The sequence below is a fragment of the Peromyscus eremicus genome, chromosome 19 (assembly GCF_949786415.1).
Source record: "Peromyscus eremicus chromosome 19, PerEre_H2_v1, whole genome shotgun sequence".
Taxonomy (NCBI): Eukaryota; Metazoa; Chordata; class Mammalia; order Rodentia; family Cricetidae; genus Peromyscus; species Peromyscus eremicus.
Window position 1 is genome coordinate 59,013,923 of NC_081435.1, and position 16,494 is coordinate 59,030,416.

The following is a 16,494-nucleotide window of genomic DNA, read 5'->3' on the forward strand; positions in this document are numbered from 1 at the left end:
CCTGAAGACTTCAGAACAAAGATGACCTGGATCGTGGCTCCTAGGTCTAGCCAGTATTTGTTATCTTCTACCTGTCACATATTTTTTAGCAAGTTCCCATTGCTGTCTTACCAAGCCAAGACTGGTTTCATTTTAAATGTGGCTTTGAGTACTTGCTAGTATTGTTATGTGCCAAGTAAGGTGCCTGAGAATAAATACTAGATAGAGAACAAAGAATATGATCAAGACCCCCACCCACATAGTCTACATATTCGTTGCTAACACACAGAAAAAGAAGGCTCCATCACTACAATATTGCCGGGGACTCTGCCTCCCATAGGTGTGAAACAGATATGACCATCGTGTTTAAAATAATAGTCACAAATTAATAAAAAACCTATATGATAATAAAAAGTTAACTAATGATACTGTATTACAGATGACCCTTTATTCTATCCATAAATATAGGGAACTGTAATTATTTGATTAGCTTTGATCTTTAGAATGTCTGGGTGGACCACTCATAGAAAAACATTAGAGACTTGACTCTATAGAAACATGTTCCAGCATATAGCATTTGTTTCTGAAGTAATTCTAGTTAGGACAATGACTAAGGCGTTGGCCACAGTAACAGGTGATCTTATTAGGTTCCATTGATAAATAATATATTCCTTTAATATGTGCCTTGGGATACTCCTTTGCATACCTGACTTTTCTTTTTCACTGATGTTCTCTAAGGATTTCATTGTTTTATTTGCAAAAGAGTAGTGGAGAATCAACTTACTATTCTGTACACTGACTCTCTGAGCAGAATTTTTAAAATTCTTTGGATATTAGTTCTCAGTTGAAGTCACCATGGACACCAGGCTTCCAATAAGCAATGAAAGAAATTAATTCAACTACAGTGAATCATGCTTTTCACAAAAAAATGGCATATGTAAACCCCACTGGGCTTTGACTGTGAGTGTGAAAGGAAAAAGAAGTTAGGGGGAGGTTTCTATTTATATGTAGTAGGGAAGCTGGGGGTTCCCTTGTAAAAAACAATTTAAATGAGAAAAAACTGTCGACATTTTGGTGGGCTAACTACATCAGTGGACAGTCTTAACTTTCCCCCAGTACACCCAGCTTATGTAACCAACACATCTGAAGTTTCAAAGAACACAGGAGAAGCTTTGCCCATAGCACATTGTGGGATCAGTGTTGGAAGAAATGAAGTGAACAGAAGTTCTGTATGAATATTAAGAATATTTTTTGCAGCAACTGAAAGTGCTGGATTGCAAAGCAGTCAGCCAAAAGACATGCTAACAACCTAATCACTTAGGCCAGTAAGAGCAATAAATGACTCCTGTAGGGAGTAATCCTATATTGGCTGGAAATTAGGTAGATAGCCTGGGGAGGATTTTCCTTTTTCTCCAGCCTCCTGACAAATGTCTTTTTAATGAAGTTTCTAACTCTCTTTGCTCATTTGTGGGAGGATGTAAAAACAAGTGCACAAGCACATCCATGTATTACACAGACAGGAAGCCATATGGGTCTGCAACCCCTTGGATTTACCAGGCTATCAATTACATTGAGAATACAGTAAGTAGAAAACACCTCTGGTATCATGTGGGCCAGAATGCTGAACTAGATAAAGGCATTGTGTAAGTGCTTCAAAATAGCATGGGTCTTAAAACACGAACACTTTATACCCAAAATTAAGTGTGTTGATATGGTTAGCTTTTTGTTGTTTTTCACTAGATTGATATAACAAAATAAAATTAAGTAACTCTTAATGAACCCATCAGAAAGTCTCTTTTGGGAAACGTGATATAATCAACGAGGAAGATTGGATTTATGGTAATTTAGGTATCTTGTAGTAGTTCGTCGGGAAAGCACAAAACTCATTTCCAGGATATTGATGAACCTAAGATACCTTGATCTAAAGACAACGGAATTGAGCTTTAATTTTGTGCTAAGTTTCCTATCTCTGAAAGATGCTTTTAAGCTCTTAGGAGGCTTTCCTGATCGGCAAATAATAAATAACTACTACTACTAGTAATAGCAATGGCAACAACAAAATATGCCTCCACCACTGTCAGGCAAGTCCTAGGAAGCTAACAAATGAGAAGACACTAGAGAGCTTAAGGAAACGATAGCAATGATGCTGTTGCCAGGGAGGCCAATACATGTTTGAAGAAGTAGAATGATACTTAATCTGTTCAGTTAACTTGTTGGATTTCATAAGCATTGATTCACAGAAATAGAGGTGAAGTTAGAATTTGGAGGATCGTTTGCATGGAAGTCAGTCAACGCAAATATTCCAACTACTGCCTTATCCCAAAGGTCTCAGCTTCATTAAAGGAGAATTAAATGGTAATAATTTATTCAGCATTTATTGAATGCTTGCTACACAAAGGGCATATTCATAGATTCTCAGGGAAGGGGGAAGTATAAAAAGATGCATTAGCATTGTGTTCTGTGATGGCAGATAGCATTGGTTCATTATGTCTAAAGCTTAAATAATCCTATTCATAGTTAATAACAGCCAGCTATTGGTGGTTTGTAATTCACTCTGGGTTTAATGGTTTAAGCATGACTTCATCCATCCATTTCTATACAACACTGACAGATTTTCCTAAAGATGTCTTTCATTTATCTAGTATCTTTATAAGGAATACCAGAAAAATTGTGATATTGTAATGGTATCACATTAAAATTTTAATGATTAAAATTTATGCATCCTCAAATTCTTTTTATGTAATATGCTAAATCTCCAAAATTTAAAAGTTTGTGAGGATCCCAGAGTAAATTTAAAAATTAGCTCAAGTCTGTGACCTCCCTGTCATTTGCTCCCAGGATTGAAGATGAGAAGGGCAGAAGTCTTATGGCTGCCTTTGGGGAGTATGCAAATTAGCTTCTGCTTTATGCTCATCCCAGTGGCACAGGTGATGAGCTCTCACTACTGGATGAGAGACTACTGTCAATTAAGATGCTTTTCAATGCATTACTAAATACTGTGCATTCCACTTTATTGTATTTTTACAGTTTTTCCTTGTGATTTTGTTCTCAGAGGCCACTTAAAATATTGCTTCTATAGTTTTATTGTGGTATAGTATGTGTACGTGCATATGTGCATATGCATGTGTCTTTTTTATGTGTGTAAAATGAACTTATATTAATGTTTATTTTATGTCCTCACTTGCAGGACAGATGGACACTATTTCCCATGATAAATAATTTTCCAGCACCTAGAAAAGATGAATTATGTTGGAGTTTTGGTGCTAGGGTCTACTTTTTTTTCTGTGAACATTTATAATTTCAGGAAGGGGAGTGGGACATTAATGTGCAGAAGCCATTTAGGAAGTTGGATGTGGTAACTGTAATCTCATCTTTAATCCATCTTCTCTGAATGGGGATTCAGAGGGTCCACACTATCAATCCCCAGAGAAATACATATGGGCCATAATCTAAATCAAATAGGCAGACTGGTCATCGAACAAATACTTGGTGAACAACCTCCCAAGAATGCAGAGCACGGAGTTATCTTCCCGATCTTAGAATTGGTTTTCTGAGAATAATTCCGGGGGTAATGACGAAAATTGCATCGACTTTCTGTCTTGTACACCAATGGATAAAGAAGATCCATTAATGCCACCTGAATACAATTTTGCTGTCCAGCACACAGATCACATTGAGATATATTTAAAACAGATGATTTGTCAGCAGCGAGATATGTGTGTAAGAGATCAATTCATCATGCAGTTGATAATACTGCTGACTTTGGGCAAAGATATCAGGACATCAAAACCCAGGAAACAGAACAATAACGAACAGCCAAGAGTTTTTCAAATACATACTAATAGAAAGTAGCTGCTCACTTGTTCCTAAGGTCCAATGCACCATGTTTAAATAAACATAAAAGAAATCACCGGGCGAAGGAAAACATTAGTGCTTCAGATGCAAGAGAGCTAAAGTTCCCATCACGTATGAAATTTAGTGCTGAGTAAATCTGCAGTCTTTTCCCTTCTTCAAAACCTTTGGTTGAATTTGCCTCCTGCAGGTATTCTGAGAGCAATAATTTGCCAAGGGCAGGGTGGCGGGGGTTGGGGAATGACTGAGTTGCCTGGAGTGAGAAAAGCAATGTGTGCATCCCTCTCCATGCATTTTAATAATAAAAGTTCAGCTTTTTTGTTCATTTCTAATTTTGTCTGTACATCATTTACTGTGAATAGGATTGACTCTTCTTGTGAAGGAGAAAAAATTATAAGAATCCTTAGAAATCAAACTAGAAATTAAGATTAGAATTTCATGTATAAATGAGACAAGTACTGTGACCAGGTAGCTATGGAAAACAATGTACTGTGAGAACGAAAGGAAGGACTAATTTTCTGGTATTTGTTAGCCATGGCATTTTGTACATAGGGAGTTTATATGGATGATTCTTTTATCCTAAATGCTTGCTCTTGGTGGACATCTCAATTTAATTCTTAGTATTGACATCCTCAGGCAAATGCATAGTTTGACCAACTCATGGGCGATGGTTTCCTGAGGAACTGCCTAAGGTAGGAAAAAAAAAAACATACAAATAATGCATTTTTTTCTATGACCAGTAAATAAAATCAGCACTGTCAGACTTTTCTGGACTACTAAATATGGAGATGACAGATGCCAGTCAATGAAACACTTTAATGTGAACATCTTACTTCACTAATTAAATATGTAAATGGAAATATGTAATTTATATGCCATCGTACAATATATAATATAAATATTCATGCATTTATTTCTAAACATTCTATCAATTCTGAGCCTCCCGTTCTTGACACTGAACTAAAGAAAGTGGGCAATAATTAAAAAGGGACCGAAGAACCCAAACAAACAAATAATATCTTGAATCCCAACTAAGCAGTTGACTTTCTCCTTCAAGACACCAAGTAAAGAAAACTCATAATTTCTGAATTTTATGACCCATTATGAAAATTGCTACCTGACCCTGATGGTCTATATTACAATCAGCCTTATTTTTAAAGCCCAGTACTTTACTAGTTGTTGTAATTGTTATTAACATAAATTTAGATGTAGCATTGATTAACAATTCAGTTATTAATAGAACAGAAGCCAACTATCTGTTCATGGGGTGGAGGTTGGTGGTACTGTCTGAAGTTGTTTATTTCCCCTAGTCTCTCCTTATGTCTTTTTGTCTCTAGCAATCTGACACAATGGCCATCAAGAAGGATCTCAGAAATCACTTTTAGATTCAGCCCTGTCTTTACCAAACTCTAAAGCATCATTCTTTTTTTCAATATATGAGGGTTTTCCTGGATGACAGAGCCTTCCTAGCAGCTCATTTACCAGACACTGATACCATGGACGATGAGGCACAGCCTTATGTAGTTCATAAAATAGAAACTGCTCTCAAAGTCCACAGAATGACTCTGATAGCCTCTCCCCAGAGTGCTGTACAAGATTATCCCAAACTCAGGTTTGAAAAGTGCTTGTATTTAGGTGAAGCCCTAAGTTATACAGAGAAAGGAGAGAAGAGACAGAGTTCATTCTTCTCCAAGGGAAAACTGCTGAATGAAGACATTAAACTATACACGTCCTGCTGGTGGATATAAATAATGAGTCTGTTGGAATTCCCCCCAACACACACACACACACACACACACACACACACACACACACACACACACACACACACTTCTACTCATGCTTTACCCATGCATCCAATAGAAAAGTTTTGTTCTGTTGTGTAGCAGTTTCCTTGGATATTTAGCCATTCCACACTGTGGGTAAGCTCCTCAAGACAAAAAGGAAATTACTAAAAACAGTTGTTGGAAGTCTCTGAAACTGACTGATTTTTACTAGGCTCATCCTTCTTCAAGAGAACAGATGAACAGAAAACTATTGAGACTCCCTCTACGACAAGCCAAGACTGATACAAACTCAGCTGCCTGCAGTAAGCAGGGACCAGAGACAGAAGAAACAAGGGTCTCTCTGGAAGGGGCTCAGATCCACCAAGTCACCCAAAAAAGACAATCTCTAACCTACTGAGCTGGCTCCAGGCTGTGCAGTGTGCTCTCACCTCCCAGCCTATGTGAGTCGCCACCCATTCTGGAGTGGGCTGCTGTGGGATGGTCTTTCTGTACACTGTGAATAAGGGTTGCTCTCATTGGTTGACAAATAAAGTTGTTTTGGCCTATAACCAGGCAGAATAAGTCTGGCCAGGTAAGCCAATTAGAGATACAGAGAGCAGAAGGGTGGAGTCATGGCGGGGCCAGCTAGCCAGCCAGCTGCTGAGGAAGCAAGACATGTAGAAAATGAGGTAAGAGGCCATGAACCATGTGGCAAAGCATAGATAACAAATATGGGTTAATTTAAGTGTTAGAGCTAGCTACTAATAAGCCTGAGCCATCAGCCAAACAGTTATAATTAATATAAGCCTCAGAATGATTATTTAAAAGCAGCCGTGGACGGGGCAGGACAGAGAAACTCCATTTACATATGTCTCTCCCACGTGCTGCCCATACATCCACATAAAGCCTGAGAAAGCTTAAAAACAAAAGGTTCTAGAACACATAAATGGAGCCCAAAATAGCTTCCTCGTTGTGTCTCTCATGTGGGCCTTCATACAGAGATGCCCTGGTGTACATGTTTGAGCTACATCATGACAGATTCGGGCTGCAGTACACAGAAGCATCTCCAAGCCACACAGCACATTGCGTGGAGGTTTTAGCTTTTGCTCATACAGACAAAAAGGGCTAAGAAACACAGTAAAAACAGATTCAGACAGAAAGACCTCTAAATGCATCATGGTGTGTTTAAAAGATGTGCTTAGGCTTGAGAGAGAAAAGAGAAAATATACATACAGCCTTAAATTAAAAACATAGCTTTAAAATAATAAAATACAGTCTTTAGAAAGGGGAGTAAAGTAATATAAAGAAAATGAACCATGTGAGGATGGAAAATATACAGTCGGGATTATGTATGTTGTGTTTTCTGTAGTGGATAGCCATTCCAGCTTTGATCTGGAAGTGACAAACCCCACTGAGGCTTCAGTAACTGTCATGCCTACAAAGCAGGGCCAAGGGAGGACCCTGAACACCTGAGATCCAGATGCACCAGCTCTCTTGGTTCCTGGACCCTGGATGCTGGAGCTAGACTGAGCAGAGTTCTTCAGAGAACACTGCTGGGCTGCGCCACACCTTTCCCAGACCCTGTAAACTATCCCTTCACTTGTAAGTTACCGCACAAAAAAAACCCTCCCTTTTAACTACGTGGAGTGGCCTTAATAATTTCACCAATAGATTCTTTGGATTTTTTGACTGTTAACAAGCTAACTGCTGAGAGACATTTGATTGTGGGGACTGCTAAGTTAAACTAACCTATATATTTAAAAAATATCTTGACTTCAAAATTTGAGTCTGGGGCCTATGTGGTCTTGAGAGGTTCTGCTTTTGTTTCCACAGAAGGTGAGAGTCTATGGATTCATTCTTGGTTGGAAGACATCAGGTTTGATTAAGGAAGATTCACTGAAAATCCTGACTACAAAAATGGGAAAATAAAGCTAAAGTAACTACAAGATATGTGATGTATATTTTACCTGCTCAAACACAATAGAAAAAAATTATATTTGGCTGGCTTGAGTACAATATACAGTTTACATTTATATTAATTCAGATATATTTGTTACCTTTAAAAGTTTATATATTTTTCAGAACAAGGGGAACAAACACCAATAAAAACAGATGGCCCAGATGATCCAACGTTTCAATACCTCTGTTATAGTTTCCTTTGAGTTTTGTATCCAAAAAAGCTTCAAGGCTGCTGGCTGAAATGGACCAGCCATACAAAACACCCAAGTCAGGACTTGATCATACTCTAAATTTTCTCAGGGTCCCTATAAGTTTACAAGTGCCCCCAATCAACAGAAAGTAGTCTAGAGAACTATGCCCAAATTTTCAAAATATTGTTTATGAATGTTTGTTTTCATTTAAGGGGGATTGGTGATAAATTGTTAACAGTCATAGTCAATTTCTTTCTAAAGAAGAAAGGGTGATATAATATAGAAATGACAGGTAATAGGGTAGATTATTATGGGGAAAAGGGTAGATTATTGAATCTACTTTGAAAAAACAACTGTTACTCTCAAAGTATTTTATAGTGGTATGGATTTTAGTTTATTGATACAAATTTAAAGTCAATTTTGTTAAACTATATGTATATTTCTACTCTTGTTTAAGGCATTATGTTTATGTAGCTCATTTAAAATGTAATATCTAATTAAAAACACAGATTAATACTCATCTATAATAGTCAAACTTATAGTCATATTAATTAGGTTTTCTAGGTATACATAGATATATTTCAATTAGTTAAATAATCTTCAAACACTTCAAAGACCTACAGAATATGACATTTAAAATGTTTTAAGAACTTAGAATTTTCTCAACAGTGAGACACGTCTGTGCATGGCAACACCAATTACTTCAAAGAGGATCAAGGGCATCGAGGAAACTTCTTATGGAGTTTGCTTTCAATTTGGCAAGGCTAGCCATTTGGTCAAGAAACTTCTCTTGCTTGGATTGCTTGACAGTATGCTGTATAAACTGGACAAGCCACAGGAAAGTAATGGCTTCACACAAGAAACTAACAGACATTTTGCAGGACACAAAGGAAAGCGGCTAATGAACTTTGTCAATATAGGTGAAACAGTCCTTCAAATTTCCTGCTTCACTAAAAAGTTTGCCAGATACACTAGGGCTATATAGGCTAAAGATGGATACCCCAATGTTACAGAAGAACTTTGAGTGACTGTCCAGGCAGCCAAATATCTCTGTTATTTCTAGAATTTTGGAAGTTGCTTGTAATATACTTCTTGTTTACTCAGGTAATATTATGTCCTTGTGGGGTCTTTGATGGAGTTGAAGAGTAGATAGTTATAATAATAGCTTTCTTTAGTTATGATAAAAGGTAAATTAGAGATGAAATTTTAGAGTCACAAAGATAGGATAGATGATAAGAATATTTTCTTTAATTTTAGTCAAATACAAATAGACTAGATATTGTAACTGTAATTCTTGCATGATAACTGTTTTGTTATATGTAATTTTACTATGTTAAAGTGAAAGCCTTCCTTTTTGATTAGACAGAAAGAGGGGAATTCTGTGTGTTGGTCTTTCTGTATGCTGTGAATATGTGTTGCTCTCATTGGTAGATAAACAAAGTTGTTTTGACCTTTAACCAGGCAGAATAAGGCTGGGCAGGAGAGCCAAATGGAGATACAGGAAGAAGAAGGGCAGAGTCATAGCAGTCACCAGTTAGCCACCAAGTAAGCAAGACATGTAGGAAATGAATCCATGAACCATGTGGCAAAGCATAGATAAGAAATATGGGTTAATTTAAATGTAAGAGCTAACTAGAAATAAGCCTGAGCTATTGGTAAAAAATTTCTAATATAAGCCTCTGAGTCGTTATTCAGGAATTGGCAAGTGGGAGAGAATTGTCCATTTACAGTAGGCTTCAGTGATGCAGCTGCCTTTGAGTCATTTCTGCTCCTATAGGTCCACCCAGACATATTCCTGTGAGTAACCCCAAAACTCATTGCTTCTCTAAGTTGAACCTTGATGGTATCTCTGCTTTGGTCTGTCTTTCCTTTCTGGGGTAAGTAGATGTACATGTTGCATGTCACCAGGAAAATTATTTCACACAATATAATTGGAGCCCGAAGACACCAAAGAACCAAAAATGAGTTGGCAATGAATAAGGACATGGTCCTGAATGTGGGTAACAAAGTATCCAACTAAGGCTGAGCAGCCTGAGGGGGAATATTCACAGAGGAAATTCCCATACCACAATCTACCGATTGAAGCATTAGAGACATAAAATGGTTATAGAGGAGTATACATTATTGCAAAGTGAAAAGTTTAACTGAGTGATTTTAACCCCTTGATCACTTCCAAAAGTTAAAATAAAACTTAATTTGTAAGTAAAGAATCATAATGGGACAATGGGATTATTAGCAATTTAGGACTAGAAAACTTATGGGAGGTTTTTCAGTGAACACAGATTGAGAGAAAGGTCGGTTAGCTGAATTCTGAAAGGTACAGAAAAATATTCCTTATATAGTCTATCTAAAAGTTTCCTTAGAGTTTATCGTGGGGGAGACAGAGACCCACTTAGGGAATTTTGCACACGTCCTATCTATTTGAGAAAGATTATGCTAATTAACTATGAAGAGATTTGAAGAAGCTGTTGAAATAAGTAGGGTGAGAATAATGTTAGCTATGGATCAGTAAAACAGACCATTTTACATATGAGTAGATTATGGCTTAGAAAGATTAATTTACTCAGGATCACATTCTTAAGTAGCCGAGTCTGCTTAACTCTGGAGATGATTTTTCCACAATGAATTGATAAGTACAAGAACAAATGAGGATAGGGAAGAAATGCACTAGATCATACCCAAGAGTTAATCATGGTATGATTGTATGAGCATGTAGGAATCTGTGATATGAGACACACCTGTATTCTCAATAGGACATACAAAACAAGGTAAGCTTTGGAAGGAAAAACAAATAGTTTTGTTGACCATACTTAGCACTGGGGAAAGTAATGTTGTCACTTTAGAAAGGGCATAACAGAACCTAGCATGGTGGTCTATATCTGTGATCCCAGTATAGGAGAGGGAGAGCTTGCTTTGGTTACTCTGTATCTCAGGGTAAAAACCAAAGTCAATCAAACAACAACACAAAAAACAACAAAAGCATGAATGCAAAACATGACTTCAGAAGAGGACAAAATAGGCTATAAAAATGTAGGGACATGACTAACATTGAGGTAACCACCCTACACCAGATCATCTTTTCCTTGTCTTGTCCCCATACCCTCAAGGAAAAAAAGCTCAGCATGACCAGCCAAAGGTAAATGCAGTTTATATAGCTCTGGGTGCAAGGAAACATGCTGATTGTTGGTGGCTAATGCAATGAGTCTTTGATGTGATGAAAATAAGGAACACTCTATAACTACTACATTAGAGTAGAGACAAATTAGAAAGCCCTTTTTACAAGTTCATCTTTCTACCATAATACACTGATTTGCTTATGGTTCCTTGGTTGCACCCTGAACCCATCTTATAGTTATAATAATTTGCCCATCTTCTGGATTCCTGATCACCCCTTCCCAAGATTTCCTTAAATAGAACTCTACTCATCATTTTCCATTAAAGATCTATTTATACATTAGAGTCCAGTCTATGTTTTAAGAAATCCTTCTTTTTACTCTAGCCCACTATGATTTCCAATCTGAAATTCAGAAATATCCATTTTAGTGACAACATCTGATTTGCCCCTTAGAGTTTCCACATTGTTCGGGCAGTTTCTATAATGCAAATTTTCTGTAATGCAGATTGCTTGAAAATGGATCCAAACAACGTTTTTTTTTTCTCAAGTGTTTTCATTTCTAGCCTCATGCAAGATTCACTACTATTAATAAATAAATTGTCAGAAGTGAGTCCAGTTCTTCTAACAATGTTTTTCCACAATTTCAATCATTCACTGGTACCCATTAGTTTTGATTTTTTTCTATTAGACATTACAAAATGCTCGAGTTATTTAAGCCTATAAATTTTTCTGCTAACAACAAACAAGAAAGGACAGAAATCGAAGAAAAAAGGGCTTAGAATCTTTCAAAGGTGACTATGGTTTCTTTTTCTTTCTTTCTTTTTTTTGAGACAGGATTTCTCTGTGTAGTTTTGGTTCCTGTCCTGGATCTTGCTTTGTAGACCAGGATGGCCTCGAACTAATAGAGATCCGCCTGGCTCTGTCTCCCAAGTGCTGGGATTAAAGGTGTGCGCCACCACTGCCCGATTGTTTTCTTATTTTTACATTTATCTATTGTTTTTGTAGGTGATTGTTGAATTTGTTTTTTAGATAGAAATATACCCTTACATTTTATTCATCTTCTTCCTGAGACCAGTAGCATATAGACCATTCTCCACCAATAAGTTTTCTGATCTACACTTTTTAATTGGACAGGAAAGCTTTTCTAGATGACTCCACTTTCCTGGACATTGTGTCATTATTTAACTCAAAATACATTTATTTAATAACTATAATATTAGTGACAAGGAAAATGGCATAAATTAAATGAGAGTCTAACCAATATCCTACATAGAAAGAATTTATAATCGGACCACTAAGCTAGGAATAATAACAGTAAATTATTAGAAATGGGAACATAGTGACACATAAGTTGGGTATTGTGGAAACCAACAAGAAGAAAAGACAAGAAAGGTAAGGAAAGATATTGAAATACATAGAATGGGGAAGGTGAGATCTGAAGGAAGAAGGATTTGGATTTACTATTTTGAGAAAGGGAGAAAACATTGATCAGGTTGAGAGAATGGAACCAGTTATAGCAAATACCTGGTGGTTATTTGGTTTTATCACTAGTCTTTAGTGTATATGGAGGAATATTCTTGCTGTTAGGTTAGAAAATACAACTTTTGCTCTGATGGCCAGCATTCTAGTGCCAAATGACTGAGTCTACTCTGCAACCATTCTATAAACGTGTCCATATACCCACAGATAAGTATAGTCTTTGTCCCTCCTGAAGGAAACTTCTCTTAAAATAGACAAGAGACCACTATAACACAACAACTACAGCCATTCAAAGTGTAGAACTTTGGAGCCAAGTCCTAACAGATACCTCTACAAAACACTCCTGCACCTAAGATCCTACAACACACCGTAAGAGCCAAAGAAAAGGGAGTTTGCTGTGAAATTGTGCTTCTTAATACCACCAGAAGCAACAGCCTTAAAGTTACACAAACATGACTTCTCAAACATGAGTTGAACAAGAATGACACCAATGGACATTACAAGCTGAATGAGAAACAGCCCACAAGGTCTCAACCTTTGATAAAGAACTAGGCAAATGAGGAAAGTTGGGAGTGGGAGAGGTGGTCTTCCCTAGGGAAGAGCATGTAAAGTCAACTTATTATTCAGTGCCTACGAGTCAGTCCTGAAAACACACATACAGGTAACATATAGACCGAAAAGTTGCATTTAGGAATGTGTCTGTATATACATATAAACATTTGTATGCAGTAACTATTAGTGGGAAAAAAGGCTATGAATTTGAAGGTGTGTGGAAAAAGGTTTATGGGAGAATTTTGAGGGAAGAAAGGGAAAGGAGAAATGTAATTATATTTTTTAAATGAATACATAAATAAATAAATTTATTACTTGTGGGGAAAACAAGCGAACAATACTGGAGATACAAAATGCAGAACTGAGAGAAGCAGGCAAAGTCAGAGCCAGGAAGAGGTCTCTCAAGAAAACGAAGGGGGGTGGTATGTAGAGTGAGTAGAAAATTTCTTTATAAAGAAAACTGAAAAAAAAAAAGAACGAAGGGAGTTAGCAGTGAAGTAGCTCTATCACAAAACTAACCTGTGCCTGAAGTATTGTTTAAGATCTTCTAAACCAAAAAGTGTGCCTTGCACGCTGAGAAGTTTAAAAATCTACATGGATCAAGTAAATCCCTCTGGGCAGTGACTATGTTTCTTTCTTTCTTTCTTTCTTTCTTTCTTTCTTTCTTTCTTTCTTTCTTTCTTTCTTTCTTTCTTTCTTTCTTTCTTTCTTTCTTTCCAAGTTACCTATTAAAACATAAAGAGTCCTGGGAGGCTGACTGAGGCAGCTTCTTGATGGCTCGGCTAGGAACATGACCGGCACTTAACACTCTATTAGAAGCGCATTACTCATTTTCCACCTCTACTTTTTCCACTACTCATAAGTTAGAGAATTGCCAAAATTTGAACCAGAGAAAAACACAGGTGACAGTAGCATTTTTCAAGTGGGTGCAGCAAGTGGTTGAATAGTAAACCGGATTGAAGCTATTCACGATAATAGAGGAGCAAGAGGCTTTAATTTTCAATTAAACTGCTCTCATCAGAAGGTGCGGAAGGTTTCAGTTTTTCAAACAGAAGCCTGGCTGTGGCAATCTGAGCCCTACAAAGTCTGTATTCCATTAGCTAAATTCAAAGCTTGACTGCACTGCCTTGAGAACCCTACTTCCTTGGAATTTGAAACAATTAAGATCCTACTTATACCTAAGATTAAACCAGCCAAGGTGCAAAATGGCAGGTGTAGTGTCAAGAACTTTGCAGGAACACTCTTGTTGAGAAAAACAAAGTCTTCCAAGTGAGATGAGCTTACGGTGATGCCACTAGGCTTAATGTTTGTGATAACAAAGTTAGATTCAATGAATTGAATACATTTCCAAAAATTATACAGTAGTGTTGAGCAAAGATTCCTAGGTAACATGGGTATGTATTTGTATCTAACTACATACACCCTGTGAACATTTGGGTAAGACTTAGATCCTCTTTATCTGTTTTTATCTGACTATAAGTTTGCCATGAGAATTAAATTGGCTAACACAAGTGAAGAATAGAGACAGTGGTTGATGCATAGTGGCAACTATTTATAGATTTTGATAGGCAAAGTTGCTATTCCCAAGGTTTTTACAATTCTAATTCCAGTATAAAAATCTGGGAATCTTAAAGATAATTTGCACCACACTCAACATTTTATAGGTGAAGATGCTGAGAGAAGTCAGTTCTCAATCCCGCAGTCACACAGCAGGTCCCAGTGCTAGGGCTGTGCTGAGATTTAAGGGATTTGATTCCATTCCAACACTCTCAAAGAACACAGTAAGTGACTACTGCCTGGCAAACCCCGAGACTTATCAATAATTGTTAAGGTTGTGAGGGGATTAATCTTTCTTTCCTTAAAGTGGAACTCAGTTGACATGGTCATCCTTTCTCTGAATCTGCAAACCAGCTTACACATCTTTACTTCTCTATACTGAGTGTCTCAGGCCAACCCCCTCCCAGGCATGGAGAATCAGAGACACTTGAAAGTCATGGAGTGAGCGCATTCTTTGTAGTCCATCTAGATAAGTTCCTACACTCTATAAATTGCTCTAATATTGCACCCACTCTACCATCACACTGGGTAGGCATGGACATACACATGAAATCATAATCAGACCAATTTCCATAAACAGTCATCTCTGTGTGGAGCATGTATTTTCGGCCACACAGAATCACTATTGAAAATGGTCAGTACAACCCTTAAATGTATTCGTTTGAAGCTCTAAGGTTTTACTACTATTTCAAAAAAAAACCCCAAAATTCCCATGTTTATAGCAGCAATGTACTGTAAATTGTGGAGTCAGAGAGAAATATTTGACTTTCACCATTGTCAACAATGATTTGGGGCAATACACTTATTTATTTATTTATTTATTTATTTATTTATTTATTTATTTAGGTTTATAAACTAGAAAGACAATTAGTGAAGGAATGAAAGAAATTTCTGTTTGAATGTGAGTACGAGGCTATATGAGTACAAGACTTTGTGAGTACTTACCATGACACACACCCACACAGAGATGCATTATGGCTCCTGTCTATCCTCTGCAAACACTTAACACAGTCGGTCTGTGTGAGTACCTCCCTTTCTTTCTCCAAGAAACTTAATCACTAAAACCCCAGAATTACTTTCAAACATAAATAAGTTTCAGATTATTTATTGCTCAAATGATGATATTAATGGTATTTTATTTTAGTACAAAGTCTAGTACTCATGTTCAAATAGAAATTTCTTTCATATACTGATGTTGTAGTACAGATTGCAACTACATTCAGGTATACTTGGAAACAAGGCTAAGTAAAGCCATAAATAGAGAGAATTGATCCAATAGTACCTATGATGTTTTAAGAGGAGACCTCAGGAACTCTCTTTTGCCAAACAAAGACATGAGGAACACCATTAACAAGCAAGGAAGACAGCCCTCACCAGGACTCAGCTGTTCTGGACCTTCATCTGGGGCTTCTATCTCAACGCTAAAGTACACACATTTTGGTTGTTTAATTTACCTGACTTATGGTACTGGCAGCCCAAGATAATTTAGGTAGTAGAATTAGCATAATTCCCATGTTTCTATCCTCATAAACTCAAATTTGTGGGAACCAATGAACAAGATTATTCCAGATGGACAGTCATTTGCTTTGTTCTTAATACTTACTGATACGAAAAAAAGACAGTCCATATTATAAAAATACCAGCACAATAAAACTTTAGATGCTGTAAATTTATAGACTGATATGTTTATAGGTCCTGCATGTGAACATGAAGAAAGTACATACTGAATGGATTTGGGTTTGATAACAGAGCTTCTGGAACATAGTTTTGGTGGATTTGTTTCTATAGGCGAATTATTCAGAGTCTCTAAGTTTCAGATTATTTATTGTTCAAATGGAGATAATAATAGTATCAGTCTCCATTGTGTTACGAGTTAAATGAATCAATCATCAGTGTTTCACTGGTCCAATTAAGCATTACACACATCACAAGCACTATGGCTCTTGTCTATCCTCTGCACACACTTCACAGGGGTTGTGTGACTACCTCCTATGAAACTTAAAACACTAAAACCTCAGAGTTATTTCCACATGAACTGGCCACT

The 16,494-nt window shown here is 37.0% G+C and overlaps 1 protein-coding gene across 1 annotated transcript in view; it reads right to left on the reverse strand.

The window, feature by feature from the left end:
• Dcc (DCC netrin 1 receptor) overlaps positions 1 to 16,494 on the reverse strand; it is a 722,447-nt gene that overhangs the window by 81,840 nt on the left and 624,113 nt on the right. The gene's annotated exons all lie outside the window — the stretch shown is intronic.